The sequence below is a fragment of the Phycodurus eques genome, chromosome 3 (assembly GCF_024500275.1).
Source record: "Phycodurus eques isolate BA_2022a chromosome 3, UOR_Pequ_1.1, whole genome shotgun sequence".
Classification (NCBI taxonomy): domain Eukaryota; kingdom Metazoa; phylum Chordata; class Actinopteri; order Syngnathiformes; family Syngnathidae; genus Phycodurus; species Phycodurus eques.
The window spans coordinates 22,811,567-22,826,761 of record NC_084527.1 but is presented as its reverse complement, the minus strand read 5'-3'; the positions used below and the strand labels follow the sequence as shown (position 1 = coordinate 22,826,761).

The window sequence follows — 15,195 nt, the reverse complement described above, 5'->3', positions numbered from 1 at the left end:
GTAGAGCATTTGACTGCAGATCAAGAGGTCTCTGGTTCATATCCAGATTCCCCCTTCTCCTGACTTCTGTTCAGAGATGGCATGAATTCAGATTTCAGACAAACTTGAGGGAAAAAGAAATCCCCTCCCAGATGTGAGAAAATTGTCCACTGCTGACTTTTCTAGCTTAAAGTGGCTTAGCTTTTTCTCAAACTGATGCAGTGGTCGGCATCAGTCAGTGACCTGCAGTTAGCCAGGCTGATTAGCTACCCTCCTACTGCACCTATACCTCTAAAGAAACCACTTTCCACAGACTCTGTGGTGCAACGGTAGCGCGTCTGACTCCAGATCAGAAGGTCATGTGTTCAAATCACATCAGGGTCATTTCTTTGGACATGACTCAAACGTAATTTTCACAACTGGAATCACATGCACAACAACAACAACTACTCCGGAGTATAGCTGTGCTGAGTGAAATTTGACCGCCAGTGAACTCTATATAAAATACTCTACAGACCGAAGAGTTGCCACTGTGTCATGGGGGTATAGCTCAGTGGTAGAGCATTTGACTGCAGATCAAGAGGTCTCTGGTTCAAATCCAGATGGCCCCTTCTCCTGACTTCTGTTCAGAGATGGCATGAATTCAGATTTCAGACAAACTTGAGGGAAAAAGAAATCCCCTCAAAGATGTGAGAAAATTGTCCACTGCTGACTTGTCTAGCTTAAAGTGGCTTAGCTTTTTCTCAAACTGATGCAGTGGTCGGGCATCAGTCAGTGACCTGCAGTTTGACAGGCTGATTAGCTACCCTCCTACTGCACCTATACCTCTAAAGAAACTGCTTTCCACAGACTCTGTGGCGCAACGGTAGCGAGTCTGACTCCAGATCAGAAGATTATGTGTTCAAATCACATCAGGGTCATTTCTTTGGACATGACTCAAACGTAATTTTCACAACTGGAACCACATGCACAACAACAACTCCAGAGAATAACTGTGCTGAGTGTAATTTGACCGCCAGTGAACTCTATTTAAAATACTCTACAGACCGAAGAGTTACCACTGTGTAATGGGGGTATAGCTCAGTGGTAGAGCATTTGACTGCAGATCAAGAGGTCTCTGGTTCAACTCCAGATGCCCCCTTCTCCTGACTTCTGTTCAGAGATTGCATGAATTCAGATTTCAGACAAACTTGAGGGAACAAAAAATCCCCTCCCAGATGTGAGAACATTGTCCACTGTTGACTTGTCTAGCTTAAAGTGGCTTAGCTTTTTCTCAAATTGATGCAGTGGTCGGGCATCAGTCAGTGACCTGCAGTTTGCCAGGCTGATTAGCTACCCTCCTACTATATCTATACCTCTAAAGAACCTGCTTTCCACAGACTTTGTGGCGCAACGGTAGCGCGTCTGACTCCAGATCAGAAGGTTATGTGTTCAAATCACATCAGGGTCATTTCTTTGGACATGACTCAAACATAATTTTCACAACTGGAACCACATGCACAACAACGACTACTCCGGAGTATAACTGTGCTGAGTGTAATTTGACCGCCAGTGAACTCTATATAAAATACTCTACAGACCGAAGAGTTGCCACTGTGTCATGGGGGTATAGCTCAGTGGTAGAGCATTTGACTGCAGATCAAGAGGTCTCTGGTTCAAATCCAGATGCCCCCTTCTCCTGACTTCTGTTCAGAGATGGCATGAATTCAGATTTCAGACAAACTTGAGGGAAAAAGAAATTCCCTCCCAGATGTGAGAAAATTGTCCACTGCTGACTTGTCTAGCTTAAAGTGGCTTAGCTTTTTCTCAAACTGATGCAGTGGTCGGGCATCAGTCAGTGACCTGCATTTTGCCAGGCTGATTAGCTACCCTCCTACTGCACCTATACCTCTAAAGAAACTGCTTTCCACAGACTCTGTGGCGCAACGGTAGCGCGTCTGACTCCAGATCAGAAGATTATGTGTTCAAATCACATCAGGGTCATTTCTTTGGACATGACTCAAACGTAATTTTCCCAACTGGAACCACATGCACAACAACAACAACTACTCCGGAGTATAACTGTGCTGAGTGAAATTTGACCGCCAGTGAACTCTATATAAAATACTCTACAGACCGAAGAGTTGCCACTGTGTCATGGGGGTATAGCTCAGTGGTAGAGCATTTGACTGCAGATCAAGAGGTCTCTGGTTCAACTCCAGATGCCCCCTTCTCCTGACTTCTGTTCAGAGATTGCATGAATTCTGATTTCAGACAAACTTGAGGGAACAAGAAATCCCCTCCCAGATGTGAGAAAATTGTCCACTGTTGACTTGTCTAGCTTAAAGTGGCTTAGCTTTTTCTCAAACTGATGCAGTGGTCGGGCATCAGTCAGTGACCTGTAGTTTGCCAGGCTGATTAGCTACCCTCCTACTACATCTATACCTCTAAAGAACCTGCTTTCAACAGACTCTGTGGCGCAACGGTAGCGTGTCTGACTCCAGATCAGAAGGTTATGTGTTCATATCACATCAGGGTCATTTCTTTGGACATGACTCAAACGTAATTTTCACAACTGGAACCACATGCACAACAACAACAACTACTCCGGAGAATAACTGTGCTGAGTGAAATTTGACCGCCAGTGAACTCTATATAAAATACTCTACAGACCGAAGAGTTGCCACTGTGTCATGGGGGTATAGCTCAGTGGTAGAGCATTTGACTGCACATCAAGAGGTCTCTGGTTCAAATCCAGATGCCCCCTTCTCCTGACTTCTGTTCAGAGATGGCATGAATTCAGATTTCAGACAAACTTGAGAGAAAAAGAAATCCCCTCAAAGATGTGAGAAAATTGTCCACTGCTGACTTGTCTAGCTTAAAGTGGCTTAGCTTTTTCTCAAACTGATGCAGTGGTCGGGCATCAGTCAGTGACCTGCAGTTTGACAGGCTGATTAGCTACCCTCCTACTGCACCTATACCTCTAAAGAAACTGCTTTCCACAGACTCTGTGGCGCAACGGTAGCGAGTCTGACTCCAGATCAGAAGATTATGTGTTCAAATCACATCAGGGTCATTTCTTTGGACATGACTCAAACGTAATTTTCACAACTGGAACCACATGCACAACAACAACTCCAGAGAATAACTGTGCTGAGTGTAATTTGACCGCCAGTGAACTCTATATAAAATACTCTACAGACCGAAGAGTTGCCACTGTGTCATGGGGGTATAGCTCAGTGGTAGAGCATTTGACTGCAGATCAAGAGGTCTCTGGTTCAACTCCAGATGCCCCCTTCTCCTGACTTCTGTTCAGAGATTGCATGAATTCAGATTTCAGACAAACTTGAGAAAAAAAGAAATCCCCTCCCAGATGTGAGAAAATTGTCCACTGTTGACTTGTCTAGCTTAAAGTGGCTTAGCTTTTTCTCAAATTGATGCAGTGGTCGGGCATCAGTCAGTGACCTGCAGTTTGCCAGGCTGATTAGCTACCCTCCTACTACATCTATACCTCTAAAGAACCTGCTTTCCACAGACTTTGTGGCGCAACGGTAGCGCGTCTGACTCCAGATCAGAAGGTTATGTGTTCAAATCACATCAGGGTCATTTCTTTGGACATGACTCAAACATAATTTTCACAACTGGAACCACATGCACAACAACAACAACAACTACTCCGGAGAATAACTGTGCTGAGTGAAATTTGACCGCCAGTGAACTCTATATAAAATACTCTACAGACCGAAGAGTTGATACGGTGTCATTGGGGTATAGCTCAGTGGTAGAGCATTTGACTGCAGATCAAGAGGTCTCTGGTTCTAATCCAGATGCCCCCTTCTCCTGACTTCTGTTCAGAGATGGCATGAATTCAGATTTCAGACAAACTTGAGGGAAAAAGAAATCCCCTCCCAGATGTGAGAAAATTGTCCACTGCTGACTTTTCTAACTTAAAGTGGCTTAGCTTTTTCTCAAACTGATGCAGTGGTCGGGCATCAGTCAGTGACCTGCAGTTTGCCAGGCTGATTAGCTACCCTCCTACTACATCTATACCTCTAAAGAACCTGCTTTCCACAGACTCTGTGGCGCAACGGTAGCGCGTCTGACTCCAAATCAGAAGGTTATGTGTTCAAATCACATCAGGGTCATTTCTTTGGACATGACTCAAACGTAATTTTCACAACTGGAACCACATGCACAACAACAACAACTGCTCCGGAGAATAACTGTGCTGAGTGAAATTTGACCGCCAGTGAACTCTATATAAAATACTCTACAGACCAAAGAGTTGAAATTGTGTCATGGGGGTATAGCTCAGTGGTAGAGCATTTGATTGCAGATCAAGAGGCCTCTGGTTCAAATCCAGATACCCCCTTCTCCTGACGTCTGTTCAGAAATGGCATGAATTCAGATTTCAGACAAACTTGAGGAAAAAAGAAATCCCCTCCCAGGTGTGAGAAAATTGTCCACTGTTGACTTGTCTAGCTTAAAGTGGCTTAGCTTTCTCTCAAACTGATGCAGTGGTCGGGCATCAGTCAGTGACCTGCAGTTTGACAGGCTGATTAGGTACCCTACTGCTGCACCTATACCTCTAAAGAAACAGCTTTCCACAGACTCTGTGGCGCAACGGTAGCGCGTCTGACTCCAGATCAGAAGGTTATGTGTTCAAATCACATCAGGGTCATTACTTTGGACATGACTCAAACGTAATTTTCACAACTGGAACCACATGCACAACAACGACTCCAGAGAATAACTGTGCTGAGTGTAATTTGACCGCCAGTGAACTATATATAAAATACTCTACAGACCGAAGAGTTGATACTGTGTCATGGGGGTATAGCTCAGTGGTAGAGCATTTGACTGCAGATCAAGAGGTCTCTGGTTCAAATCCAGATGCCCCCTTCTCCTGACTTCTGTTCAGAGATGGCATGAATTCAGATTTCAGACAAACTTGAGGAAAAAAGAAATCCCCTCCCAGATGTGAGAAAATTGTCCACTGCTGACTTTTCTAGCTTAAAGTGGCTTAGCTTTTTCTCAAATTGATGCAGTGGTCGGGCATCAGTCAGTGACCTGCAGTTTGCCAGGCTGATTAGCTACCCTCCTACTACATCTATACCTCTAAAGAACCTGCTTTCCACAGACTTTGTGGCGCAACGGTAGCGCGTCTGACTCCAGATCAGAAGGTTATGTGTTCAAATCACATCAGGGTCATTTCTTTGGACAGGACTCAAACATAATTTTCACAACTGGAACCACATGCACAACAACTACTACTCCGGAGTATCACTGTGCTGAGTGTAATTTGACCGCCAGTGAACTCTATATAAAATACTCTACAGACCGAAGAGTTGCCACTGTGTCATGGGGGTATAGCTCAGTGGTAGAGCATTTGACTGCAGATCAAGAGGTCTCTGGTTCAAATCCAGATGCCCCCTTCTCCTGACTTCTGTTCAGAGATGGCATAAATTCAGATTTCAGACAAACTTGAGGGAAAAAGAAATTCCCTCCCAGATGTGAGAAAATTGTCCACTGCTGACTTGTCTAGCTTAAAGTGGCTTAGCTTTTTCTCAAACTGATGCAGTGGTCGGGCATCAGTCAGTGACCTGCAGTTTGCCAGGCTGATTAGCTACCCTCCTACTGCACCTATACCTCTAAAGAAACTGCTTTCCACAGACTCTGTGGCGCAACGGTAGCGAGTCTGACTCCAGATCAGAAGATTATGTGTTCAAATCACATCAGGGTCATTTCTTTGGACATGACTCAAACGTAATTTTCACAACTGGAACCACATGCACAACAACTCCTCCGGAGAATAACTGTGCTGAGTGTAATTTGACCGCCAGTGAACTCTATATGAAATACTCTACAGACCGAAGAGTTGCCACTATGTCATGGGGGTATAGCTCAGTGGTAGAGCATTTGACTGCAGATCAAGAGGTCTCTGGTTCAACTCCAGATGCCCCCTTCTCCTGACTTCTGTTCAGAGATGGCATGAATTCAGATTTCAGACAAACTTGAGGGAAAAAGAAATCCCCTCCCAGATGTGAGAAAATTGTCCACTGCTGACTTGTCTAGCTTAAAGTGGCTTAGCTTTTTCTCAAACTGATGCAGTGGTCGGGCATCAGTCAGTGACCTGCAGTTTGCCAGGCTGATTAGCTACCCTCCTACTACATCTATACCTCTAAAGAACCTGCTTTCCACAGACTCTGTGGCGCAACGGTAGCGCGTCTGACTCCATATCAGAAGGTTATGTGTTCAAATCACATCAGGGTCATTTCTTTGGACATGACTCAAACATAATTTTCACAACTGGAACCACATGCACAACAACAACTCCAGAGAATAACTGTGCTGAGTGTAATTTGACCGCCAGTGAACTCTATATAAAATACTCTACAGACCGAAGAGTTGATACTGTGTCATGGGGGTATAGCTCAGTGGTAGAGCATTTGACTGCAGATCAAGAGGTCTCTGGTTCATATCCAGATGTCCCCTTCTCCTGACTTCTGTTCAGAGATGGCATGAATTCAGATTTCAGACAAACTTGAGGGAAAAAGAAATCCCCTCCCAGATGTGAGAAAATTGTCCACTGCTGACTTTTCTAGCTTAAAGTGGCTTAGCTTTTTCTCAAACTGATGCAGTGGTCGGCATCAGTCAGTGACCTGCAGTTAGCCAGGCTGATTAGCTACCCTCCTACTGCACCTATACCTCTAAAGAAACCACTTTCCACAGACTCTGTGGCGCAACGGTAGCGCGTCTGACTCCAGATCAGAAGGTCATGTGTTCAAATCACATCAGGGTCATTTCTTCGGACATGACTCAAACATAATTTTCACAACTGGAACCACATGCACAACAACTACTACTCCGGAGTATAACTGTGCTGAGTGTAATTTGACCGCCAGTGAACTCTATATAAAATACTCTACAGACCGAAGAGTTGCCACTGTGTCATGGGGGTATAGCTCAGTGGTAGAGCATTTGACTGCAGATCAAGAGGTCTCTGGTTCAAATCCAGATGCCCCCTTCTCCTGACTTCTGTTCAGAGATGGCATAAATTCAGATTTCAGACAAACTTGAGGGAAAAAGAAATTCCCTCCCAGATGTGAGAAAATTGTCCACTGCTGACTTGTCTAGCTTAAAGTGGCTTAGCTTTTTCTCAAACTGATGCAGTGGTCGGGCATCAGTCAGTGACCTGCAGTTTGCCAGGCTGATTAGCTACCCTCCTACTGCACCTATACCTCTAAAGAAACTGCTTTCCACAGACTCTGTGGCGCAACGGTAGCGAGTCTGACTCCAGATCAGAAGATTATGTGTTCAAATCACATCAGGGTCATTTCTTTGGACATGACTCAAACGTAATTTTCACAACTGGAACCACATGCACAACAACTCCTCCGGAGAATAACTGTGCTGAGTGTAATTTGACCGCCAGTGAACTCTATATGAAATACTCTACAGACCGAAGAGTTGCCACTGTGTCATGGGGGTATAGCTCAGTGGTAGAGCATTTGACTGCAGATCAAGAGGTCTCTGGTTCAACTCCAGATGCCTCCTTCTCCTGACTTCTGTTCAGAGATGGCATGAATTCAGATTTCAGACAAACTTGAGGGAAAAAGAAATCCCCTCCCAGATGTGAGAAAATTGTCCACTGCTGACTTGTCTAGCTTAAAGTGGCTTAGCTTTTTCTCAAACTGATGCAGTGGTCGGGCATCAGTCAGTGACCTGCAGTTTGCCAGGCTGATTAGCTACCCTCCTACTACATCTATACCTCTAAAGAACCTGCTTTCCACAGACTCTGTGGCGCAACGGTAGCGCGTCTGACTCCAGATCAGAAGGTTATGTGTTCAAATCACATCAGGGTCATTTCTTTGGACATGACTCAAACATAATTTTCACAACTGGAACCACATGCACAACAACAACTCCAGAGAATAACTGTGCTGAGTGTAATTTGACCGCCAGTGAACTCTATATAAAATACTCTACAGACCGAAGAGTTGATACTGTGTCATGGGGGTATAGCTCAGTGGTAGAGCATTTGACTGCAGATCAAGAGGTCTCTGGTTCAAATCCAGATGCCCCCTTCTCCTGACTTCTGTTCAGAGATGGCATGAATTCAGATTTCAGACAAACTTGAGGGAAAAAGAAATCCCCTCCCAGATGTGAGAAAATTGTCCACTGCTGACTTTTCTAGCTTAAAGTGGCTTAGCTTTTTCTCAAACTGATGCAGTGGTCGGCATCAGTCAGTGACCTGCAGTTAGCCAGGCTGATTAGCTACCCTCCTATTGCACCTATACCTCTAAAGAAACCACTTTCCACAGACTCTGTGGCGCAACGGTAGCGCGTCTGACTCCAGATCAGAAGGTCATGTGTTCAAATCACATCAGGGTCATTTCTTTGGACATGACTCAAACGTAATTTTCACAACTGGAACCACATGCACAACAACAACAACTACTCCGGAGTATAGCTGTGCTGAGTGAAATTTGACCGCCAGTGAACTCTATATAAAATACTCTACAGACCGAAGAGTTGCCACTGTGTCATGGGGGTATAGCTCAGTGGTAGAGCATTTGACTGCAGATCAAGAGGTCTCTGGTTCAAATCCAGATGCCCTCTTCTCCTGACTTCTGTTCAGAGATGGCATGAATTCAGATTTCAGACAAACTTGAGGGAAAAATAAATCCCCTCAAAGATGTGAGAAAATTGTCCACTGCTGACTTGTCTAGCTTAAAGTGGCTTAGCTTTTTCTCAAACTGATGCAGTGGTCGGGCATCAGTCAGTGACCTGCAGTTTGACAGGCTGATTAGCTACCCTCCTACTGCACCTATACCTCTAAAGAAACTGCTTTCCACAGACTCTGTGGCGCAACGGTAGCGAGTCTGACTCCAGATCAGAAGATTATGTGTTCAAATCACATCAGGGTCATTTCTTTGGACATGACTCAAACGTAATTTTCACAACTGGAACCACATGCACAACAACAACTCCAGAGAATAACTGTGCTGAGTGTAATTTGACCGCCAGTGAACTCTATATAAAATACTCTACAGACCGAAGAGTTGCCACTGTGTAATGGGGGTATAGCTCAGTGGTAGAGCATTTGACTGCAGATCAAGAGGTCTCTGGTTCAACTCCAGATGCCCCCTTCTCCTGACTTCTGTTCAGAGATTGCATGAATTCAGATTTCAGACAAACTTGAGGGAACAAGAAATCCCCTCCCAGATGTGAGAAAATTGTCCACTGTTGACTTATCTAGCTTAAAGTGGCTTAGCTTTTTCTCAAATTGATGCAGTGGTCGGGCATCAGTCAGTGACCTGCAGTTTGCCAGGCTGATTAGCTACCCTCCTACTACATCTATACCTCTAAAGAACCTGCTTTCCACAGACTTTGTGGCGCAACGGTAGCGCGTCTGACTCCAGATCAGAAGGTTATGTGTTCAAATCACATCAGGGTCATTTCTTTGGACATGACTCAAACATAATTTTCACAACTGGAACCACATGCACAACAACTACTACTCCGGAGTATAACTGTGCTGAGTGTAATTTGACCGCCAGTGAACTCTATATAAAATACTCTACAGACCGAAGAGTTGCCACTGTGTCATGGGGGTATAGCTCAGTGGTAGAGCATTTGACTGCAGATCAAGAGGTCTCTGGTTCAAATCCAGATGCCCCCTTCTCCTGACTTCTGTTCAGAGATGGCATAAATTCAGATTTCAGACAAACTTGAGGGAAAAAGAAATTCCCTCCCAGATGTGAGAAAATTGTCCACTGCTGACTTGTCTAGCTTAAAGTGGCTTAGCTTTTTCTCAAACTGATGCAGTGGTCGGGCATCAGTCAGTGACCTGCAGTTTGCCAGGCTGATTAGCTACCCTCCTACTGCACCTATACCTCTAAAGAAACTGCTTTCCACAGACTCTGTGGCGCAACGGTAGCGAGTCTGACTCCAGATCAGAAGATTATGTGTTCAAATCACATCAGGGTCATTTCTTTGGACATGACTCAAACGTAATTTTCACAACTGGAACCACATGCACAACAACAACTCCAGAGAATAACTGTGCTGAGTGTAATTTGACCGCCAGTGAACTCTATATAAAATACTCTACAGACCGAAGAGTTGCCACTGTGTCATGGGGGTATAGCTCAGTGGTAGAGCATTTGACTGCAGATCAAGAGGTCTCTGGTTCAACTCCAGATGCCCCCTTCTCCTGACTTTTGTTCAGAGATTGCATGAATTCAGATTTCAGACAAACTTGAGGGAACAAGAAATCCCCTCCCAGATGTGAGAAAATTGTCCACTGTTGACTTGTCTAGCTTAAAGTGGCTTAGCTTTTTCTCAAACTGATGCAGTGGTCGGGCATCAGTCAGTGACCTGCAGTTTGCCAGGCTGATTAGCTACCCTCCTACTACATCTATACCTCTAAAGAACCTGCTTTCAACAGACTCTGTGGCGCAACGGTAGCGTGTCTGACTCCAGATCAGAAGGTTATGTGTTCAATTCACATGAGGGTCATTTCTTTGGACATGACTCAAATGTAATTTTCACAACTGGAACCACATGCACAACAACAACAACTACTACTCCGGAGAATAACTGTGCTGAGTGAAATTTGACCGCCAGTGAACTCTATATAAAATACTCTACAGACCGAAGAGTTGCCACTGTGTCATGGGGGTATAGCTCAGTGGTAGAGCATTTGACTGCAGATCAAGAGGTTTCTGGTTCAAATCCAGATGCCTCCTTCTCCTGACTTCTGTTCAGAGATGGCATGAATTCAGATTTCAGACAAACTTGAGGAAAAAAGAAATCCCCTCCCAGGTGTGAGAAAATTGTCCACTGTTGACTTGTCTAGCTTAAAGTGGCTTAGCTTTTTCTCAAACTGATGCAGTGGTCGGGCATCAGTCAGTGACCTGCAGTTTGACAGGCTGATTAGGTACCCTACTGCTGCACCTATACCTCTAAAGAAACAGCTTTCCACAGACTCTGTGGCGCAACGGTAGCGCGTCTCACTCCAGATCAGAAGGTTATGTGTTCAAATCACATCAGGGTCATTTCTTTGGACATGACTCAAACATAATTTTCACAACTGGAACCACATGCACAACAACAACTTCTCCGGAGTATAACTGGGCTGAGTGTAATTTGACCGCCAGTGAACTCTATATAAAATACTCTACAGACCGAAGAGTTGCCACTGTGTCATGGGGGTATAGCTCAGTGGTAGAGCATTTGACTGCAGATCAAGAGGTCTCTGGTTCAAATCCAGATACCCCCTTCTCCTGACTTCTGTTCAGAGATGGCATGAATTCAGATTTCAGACAAACTTGAGGAAAAAAGAAATCCCCTCCCAGATGTGAGAAAATTGTCCACTGATACAGTGGTAGGGCATCAGTCAGTGACCTGCAGTGTTTGCCGTTAATTAGGTAACCTACTACTGCACCTAGACCTTTGCAGAAACATCTTTTCTCAGACTCTCTGGCGGAACAGTTGTGTGTCTGACAGAACGCTCGTGCTGGAGGTCTCAGCATCTTTTTGCACAATTGTCAAAAAAAAAAGAAAAAATTACCGGCATTACCAGATAACTCGCAACCCTTGACTGCTCAGTGACTGTTTTTATTTTTTTTTTAATCAATGTCTTTATGTCTCCAAAGTGTTCTGTCAATTGACTGTCTGTTGTCGTACAAGAGCGGCTCCAACTCCCGGAGACAAATTCCTTGTGTGTTTTTTGGACATATTTGGCAAATCAAGATGATTCTGATTCTGATTCTAAATCTGATCAAGTCAGGGTCATTTCTTTGGCATTGTGTTTTGAATCAAAAGATCTGGTTTCAATCCAGATGCTATACACCTTCTCCATAACTTTAGTGAAAGTTTGTAAAAATTTCAGTTTGGATGCTTTTGATACAAGAAACTCCACACAACAGCTGCTAGAAACTTTGACGCTGCTCAGTTTTTATTACTAACCTTGTGTTTTAAGATTTTAAATCCTGTCATGTCTTCACACTTGCAAGTATTTGTCTGCAAAAGAAAGGACCCTGAATGATTTAAACATGCAACCTTCTGATCTGGAGTAAGACGTGCTAAAGTGACACCTCAGAGTTTCTATTTTCTGAAAGTAAATGTGGTAAAAGCACTACAAAAAACCATTAGGTGGGATGTTCTGGTCATCTGCCACATCACAGTAACCGGCTGATTCGGTACCCTTCCATTGCACTTATACTATACCTCCACGGAACTGGTTTGACATAGACTGTGACGCAACACTAGCGCCACTGACTCTACGTGAGACGTTTGCGTGTTCAGCTCATGTCAGGGTCATTTCTCTTCTCATTGAGGTGTAAATCAGAAGTTTTCTGATTAAAATCCAGTACTGTGGAGTTTTGTTTCAAGTTAATGGGAATTCATGATTTCGTTTTGGTTTTTATGAGTGAAGCAACTGACAAAAAAAGCTGCGAGAATCTTTACCAGTGGTCAGTCTTCCTCAGTCAGAGTGTGCTTGCTATATTCACAACTCTCACGACTTCTCACACACACCACTATTAGTCTGCAAAAAGAAATTGAAAAAACTACGAGCCAAGAATAATAAAAAAAAAAAAACACTCGACGATTTGTTAGAATACATAGTATGTAATAAAGATAGCACAGCAAAGAGGCATGTGTATAAAATTCATGAAATTAGTTTTGGAACCGACAGACAAAATATAAGACATGCCACTCGGAGTAATGTCACAAACAAGCCAGCGGCGATGTGTGTGCCTCTGGATCTTTTTAACAGACATTTGTCAACTGTGAGTTTGGAGAAATGTTTGAGATTTGTAGCATGCATATGTACTAGATCCATACGAAAACTGTGAAGCTGGATTAATACACACAAAATAATGTTGCGTGACAACAGCCCCCACAGACAGCGGCAGATACATACATACATACATACATACATACATACATACATACATACATACATACATACATACATACATACAGCATGTGCAAGCACTTGAACAGAACCAGGGTAAAAGTGATGTGATCTTTCCACAGTAATTTAGGGCATTACTCATTAGAAAACACCTGACTGAAGCGTTTATCATTAAAACTATTATTTTGTTTTATAAATGACTAGTATCAATACGTTGTGAATCTTGAGCAAAAGATGGGTTTTGACGTTTTTGTCAAAAGCTGTTCCTTTATTTGCACATACGCATGGTCTGAAGAGGTTCTAAATTTGTTCGCAGAGTATGAACAAAAACAAGTACGAACATATTGATAAATCACAAATTTGTGCTTTTAAATCATTACTGTTGTTATTATTTTTATTGTTTTTATTATCATAATTTCCTTTCTTGTTTCTCTTTTAAAATGTGTTTCTTTACACTGTGATATGATAAAGAGCTGAAAGACTAGCCTGGTTTACATGGAGCCTTCTATTCCGATTATAATAGGTTTAGAAGCCCAAACCGAATGAAAATGCTCAATATAAACACCTCAATCAGAATAAACAGGCCGAATCCAAATGGAATTTCATTCAGTTTCACAATGGTAGAATATTCCTTTTGCCAAAACAATTAAAAGTAAATTTTTGCTCTATACCGTCATTTAGCGCATGCTTCGTCTCGACGTAAATGCACGGTGACGTCATCGTTTACACACAGCGTAAATATGGCAGCTCCCGACGGACATATAAGTATTTTTTATCAAGTGTTTTTTTTTTAAATAAACATAAAAACAATCCCAATTACTGTGCTGAATAGACGACGGACCTCCATCTTGATGAATGACGTGACGTTCATGACGTGCGCATGTCTCAAGGCTGTTCTGATTAAATGTAGTGCATACAATGTATATACCCGATCAGAATAGATCACATCACGTGTCGACAGATGACCAGAAATGTTCAATCTGAATGAGAAAAATGTCTCCATGTAAACCTGCCTACTGTGTGGTTGGTCTGCTGAAGACAAGCCCCTTACTTGTCAATGAAATATCATCCATCCATCCATCCATTTTCAACACCGCTTATCCTGGTTAGGGTCGCGGGACGCTGGAGCCAATCCCAGCTGACTTCGGGCAAAAGGCGGACTACACCCCGAACTGGTCGCCAGTCAGTCGCAGGGCACATATAGACACGGACAACCATTCGCACTCACATTCACACCGTCACTGAGTGGGAACTGAACCCACGCTGCCTGCACCAAAGTCAGGTGAGTGTACCACTACACCATCAGTGACTCCAATGAAATATCAAATCAAATATATGTTTGATTTTATATGTAGCCCACTAGCGGCTATATAATATGGATGTTGATATTCACTGTATTCAACTACAACAAGCTGACTAACGTCTGCCACTGCAGTTATGCTTAATAAACAGTTAATGTTCCCGTGTTTGTGTTAATTGGGGACAAACACTCACAACAACTCGGAAAGGCACTGACATTTTAAAAGCGAGCCGTTTAGCTCCTTAACTCGCTAGCTCGTTAGCTCGCAGGCTACCTCGTTAGCTCGCGGCCGGGCTAGGGACCACAACAAACAGTCAACTTTAGAGAAAGTGTCTCTGTTGTGTGAATCTATGCACTGCACATGGAGCAAGGCTGTGGAGTATTGGACAGAGACAACACCGGCAAGTGTTCCGGCCTGCCGGCGTTCCATGAGCCCACTAGCGGCTAATGACACAGCCGTTCCGACTCTGTTGGCTCACTGTGTGATACGCACGCCAGCTCACCACAACAATGACCATTTATCGAGTCCGGAAAAACTATCGTTGTCCATTTTATTTAGCGAACGATAAGTCGATATAGTAATTATTGTGACAGGCCTAGCATTAGGTGTAAAACTTCACACCCACGGTCTGGTTATCCGCTAGCCCCCTTCACATAGGCACTGGCCCGCCTCTCCTGGTACCTTCAAAGTCAGGAAACCCTCACACATATTAGATCCCATTGAGGAAACATGCTGGCTGTGTATGTCCCCTACTTTCCAGCGAATCACATCATAAAAATGTCCTCTTCCCAGCTGCCAAGCACGTACTGCAGCACCAGAGTGGGATGCCCGACCGCGAGACCTCCACGGAGGAATCCGGCCCCTCTCTAATTTGCCAGCCATTTTTTTATAGCAGCTGCCAATTTACAGAGGCCACTCTAACCAGATGCTAAACTCATGCCATAGCCTCCCAACATCCGCAGAGAGAAGCAAAACACATGGCTGGATAATATAGTCAACCACTTGGAG

The 15,195-nt window shown here is 43.8% G+C and overlaps 27 non-coding genes across 27 annotated transcripts; all 27 read left to right on the top strand.

The window, feature by feature from the left end:
* The first annotated feature begins 291 nt into the window (after window positions 1–291).
* On the top strand, window positions 292–363 carry trnaw-cca (transfer RNA tryptophan (anticodon CCA)). The gene has a single exon. It is a non-coding gene; the product is annotated as a tRNA-Trp (tRNA).
* Window positions 364–1,048: 685 nt separating this feature from the next.
* On the top strand, window positions 1,049–1,120 carry trnac-gca (transfer RNA cysteine (anticodon GCA)). Its single transcript has one exon. It is a non-coding gene; the product is annotated as a tRNA-Cys (tRNA).
* A 237-nt stretch (window positions 1,121–1,357) lies between these two features.
* trnaw-cca (transfer RNA tryptophan (anticodon CCA)) lies at window positions 1,358–1,429 on the top strand. Its single transcript has one exon. It is a non-coding gene; the product is annotated as a tRNA-Trp (tRNA).
* Window positions 1,430–1,581: 152 nt separating this feature from the next.
* On the top strand, window positions 1,582–1,653 carry trnac-gca (transfer RNA cysteine (anticodon GCA)). The gene has a single exon. It is a non-coding gene; the product is annotated as a tRNA-Cys (tRNA).
* Window positions 1,654–1,890: 237 nt separating this feature from the next.
* trnaw-cca (transfer RNA tryptophan (anticodon CCA)) lies at window positions 1,891–1,962 on the top strand. Its single transcript has one exon. It is a non-coding gene; the product is annotated as a tRNA-Trp (tRNA).
* A 155-nt stretch (window positions 1,963–2,117) lies between these two features.
* Window positions 2,118–2,189, top strand: trnac-gca (transfer RNA cysteine (anticodon GCA)). Its single transcript has one exon. It is a non-coding gene; the product is annotated as a tRNA-Cys (tRNA).
* Window positions 2,190–3,183: 994 nt separating this feature from the next.
* trnac-gca (transfer RNA cysteine (anticodon GCA)) lies at window positions 3,184–3,255 on the top strand. The gene has a single exon. It is a non-coding gene; the product is annotated as a tRNA-Cys (tRNA).
* A 237-nt stretch (window positions 3,256–3,492) lies between these two features.
* trnaw-cca (transfer RNA tryptophan (anticodon CCA)) lies at window positions 3,493–3,564 on the top strand. The gene has a single exon. It is a non-coding gene; the product is annotated as a tRNA-Trp (tRNA).
* A 467-nt stretch (window positions 3,565–4,031) lies between these two features.
* On the top strand, window positions 4,032–4,103 carry trnaw-cca (transfer RNA tryptophan (anticodon CCA)). Its single transcript has one exon. It is a non-coding gene; the product is annotated as a tRNA-Trp (tRNA).
* A 155-nt stretch (window positions 4,104–4,258) lies between these two features.
* Window positions 4,259–4,330, top strand: trnac-gca (transfer RNA cysteine (anticodon GCA)). Its single transcript has one exon. It is a non-coding gene; the product is annotated as a tRNA-Cys (tRNA).
* Window positions 4,331–4,567: 237 nt separating this feature from the next.
* trnaw-cca (transfer RNA tryptophan (anticodon CCA)) lies at window positions 4,568–4,639 on the top strand. The gene has a single exon. It is a non-coding gene; the product is annotated as a tRNA-Trp (tRNA).
* Window positions 4,640–4,788: 149 nt separating this feature from the next.
* Window positions 4,789–4,860, top strand: trnac-gca (transfer RNA cysteine (anticodon GCA)). The gene has a single exon. It is a non-coding gene; the product is annotated as a tRNA-Cys (tRNA).
* A 237-nt stretch (window positions 4,861–5,097) lies between these two features.
* On the top strand, window positions 5,098–5,169 carry trnaw-cca (transfer RNA tryptophan (anticodon CCA)). The gene has a single exon. It is a non-coding gene; the product is annotated as a tRNA-Trp (tRNA).
* A 152-nt stretch (window positions 5,170–5,321) lies between these two features.
* On the top strand, window positions 5,322–5,393 carry trnac-gca (transfer RNA cysteine (anticodon GCA)). The gene has a single exon. It is a non-coding gene; the product is annotated as a tRNA-Cys (tRNA).
* Window positions 5,394–5,851: 458 nt separating this feature from the next.
* On the top strand, window positions 5,852–5,923 carry trnac-gca (transfer RNA cysteine (anticodon GCA)). The gene has a single exon. It is a non-coding gene; the product is annotated as a tRNA-Cys (tRNA).
* Window positions 5,924–6,689: 766 nt separating this feature from the next.
* Window positions 6,690–6,761, top strand: trnaw-cca (transfer RNA tryptophan (anticodon CCA)). The gene has a single exon. It is a non-coding gene; the product is annotated as a tRNA-Trp (tRNA).
* A 152-nt stretch (window positions 6,762–6,913) lies between these two features.
* trnac-gca (transfer RNA cysteine (anticodon GCA)) lies at window positions 6,914–6,985 on the top strand. Its single transcript has one exon. It is a non-coding gene; the product is annotated as a tRNA-Cys (tRNA).
* Window positions 6,986–7,752: 767 nt separating this feature from the next.
* trnaw-cca (transfer RNA tryptophan (anticodon CCA)) lies at window positions 7,753–7,824 on the top strand. The gene has a single exon. It is a non-coding gene; the product is annotated as a tRNA-Trp (tRNA).
* A 149-nt stretch (window positions 7,825–7,973) lies between these two features.
* Window positions 7,974–8,045, top strand: trnac-gca (transfer RNA cysteine (anticodon GCA)). Its single transcript has one exon. It is a non-coding gene; the product is annotated as a tRNA-Cys (tRNA).
* A 236-nt stretch (window positions 8,046–8,281) lies between these two features.
* Window positions 8,282–8,353, top strand: trnaw-cca (transfer RNA tryptophan (anticodon CCA)). The gene has a single exon. It is a non-coding gene; the product is annotated as a tRNA-Trp (tRNA).
* A 155-nt stretch (window positions 8,354–8,508) lies between these two features.
* On the top strand, window positions 8,509–8,580 carry trnac-gca (transfer RNA cysteine (anticodon GCA)). Its single transcript has one exon. It is a non-coding gene; the product is annotated as a tRNA-Cys (tRNA).
* Window positions 8,581–9,038: 458 nt separating this feature from the next.
* Window positions 9,039–9,110, top strand: trnac-gca (transfer RNA cysteine (anticodon GCA)). The gene has a single exon. It is a non-coding gene; the product is annotated as a tRNA-Cys (tRNA).
* Window positions 9,111–9,347: 237 nt separating this feature from the next.
* Window positions 9,348–9,419, top strand: trnaw-cca (transfer RNA tryptophan (anticodon CCA)). Its single transcript has one exon. It is a non-coding gene; the product is annotated as a tRNA-Trp (tRNA).
* Window positions 9,420–9,571: 152 nt separating this feature from the next.
* Window positions 9,572–9,643, top strand: trnac-gca (transfer RNA cysteine (anticodon GCA)). Its single transcript has one exon. It is a non-coding gene; the product is annotated as a tRNA-Cys (tRNA).
* Window positions 9,644–10,101: 458 nt separating this feature from the next.
* Window positions 10,102–10,173, top strand: trnac-gca (transfer RNA cysteine (anticodon GCA)). The gene has a single exon. It is a non-coding gene; the product is annotated as a tRNA-Cys (tRNA).
* Window positions 10,174–10,640: 467 nt separating this feature from the next.
* Window positions 10,641–10,712, top strand: trnac-gca (transfer RNA cysteine (anticodon GCA)). The gene has a single exon. It is a non-coding gene; the product is annotated as a tRNA-Cys (tRNA).
* A 461-nt stretch (window positions 10,713–11,173) lies between these two features.
* trnac-gca (transfer RNA cysteine (anticodon GCA)) lies at window positions 11,174–11,245 on the top strand. The gene has a single exon. It is a non-coding gene; the product is annotated as a tRNA-Cys (tRNA).
* The last annotated feature ends 3,950 nt before the right edge of the window (window positions 11,246–15,195 follow it).